We start from the raw sequence: 1,118 nt of genomic DNA on the forward strand, positions 1-1,118 counted from the left end.
GCCACGGTGGGGCCGCCCCGGTCGCGCCGCGCGAAGTGCCTAGTAGGTGTCACGCACTGTGCCAGGCGCGGGCACACGGCGCGGACGGGCCGGGCCAGGTCCCGGGGGGAAGTGACGGTGTCCGGGCGCTGAGGGCTGGAGGGGCACCGCGAGGGCATCTTGGCTCTCACCTCGTTTCAGTCTTCGCTGGAAAGTCCCCTGCGCTCTGCCCAGGGTGAAGCCTTCCCCGACCTTCTGCGTAGCCACATCCTCTCTCTCTCTTCACTTCCAGCTTTACACTTTAGCGTCTAATATTTTAAATCCTGTTCTTTTTCATTCGGTTATTGTGCCCCCCTCCCCGCCCAGTAGAAACCCTCCAGGGCAGGGTCTCTGGCTTAGCCCCCAGGGCTGGCACACAGTAGGCACTCGGTGAATATTTATGGAATGAATGAATCTAACCATCACCAACCAACCTGTCCATTGTGAAACATCTCCTGCTACAGCAAAGATGAACCTTGAACCTAACCTAATGAAAGAAGCCAGATACAAAAGGACACATGTGTATGACTCCATGTGTAGGAGAGGTCCAGAACAGGCAAATCCATAGAGACAGAAAGTAGATTAGTGGTTGCCAGGGGGGTACAGATGTGTGTGCGGCTGTTAAAGAATATGGGATTTCTTTTGGGGATGAAGAAAATGTTCTGAAATTAGGTAGTATTTATTGATGAAACTAAACCAAACAAAAACCTCTCTTCCTGTTTTTCTATTCCCTGTCTTCTCCTGAAGGGATCTAGAGCATCTTTCAGGGCTGTATAAAGCATGGCTAGATGCAGCCACTGAAGTCGTGTCAGAAAAGAAGAAAACATAAGGGTTGGGAGTCAGCATGACCAGGTACATCCCCAAGGCCTTTCTTTGTCCCTTCTGTTCTAGACACAGCACTCAACTTAGCCCCTTCCATGGATGTTCCAGCGAGGTACTTTGTAAGCCTCCCCTCCCCCCGCTCCCCGTCCCCCACCAGGCTAGGCTCGCTCACTCTGTTGCCTCCCTCGCCATAGCACCACTCACAGAGGCTGCCTTCTGGGTTGGGTGTGGAGGGATCGCTTCTGGTGTTAAGTAAGGATGCAACAAGGGTTTGTGCA

Source organism: Myotis lucifugus, unplaced genomic scaffold, assembly GCF_000147115.1.
Source record: "Myotis lucifugus unplaced genomic scaffold, Myoluc2.0 scaffold_35, whole genome shotgun sequence".
Taxonomy (NCBI): Eukaryota; Metazoa; Chordata; class Mammalia; order Chiroptera; family Vespertilionidae; genus Myotis; species Myotis lucifugus.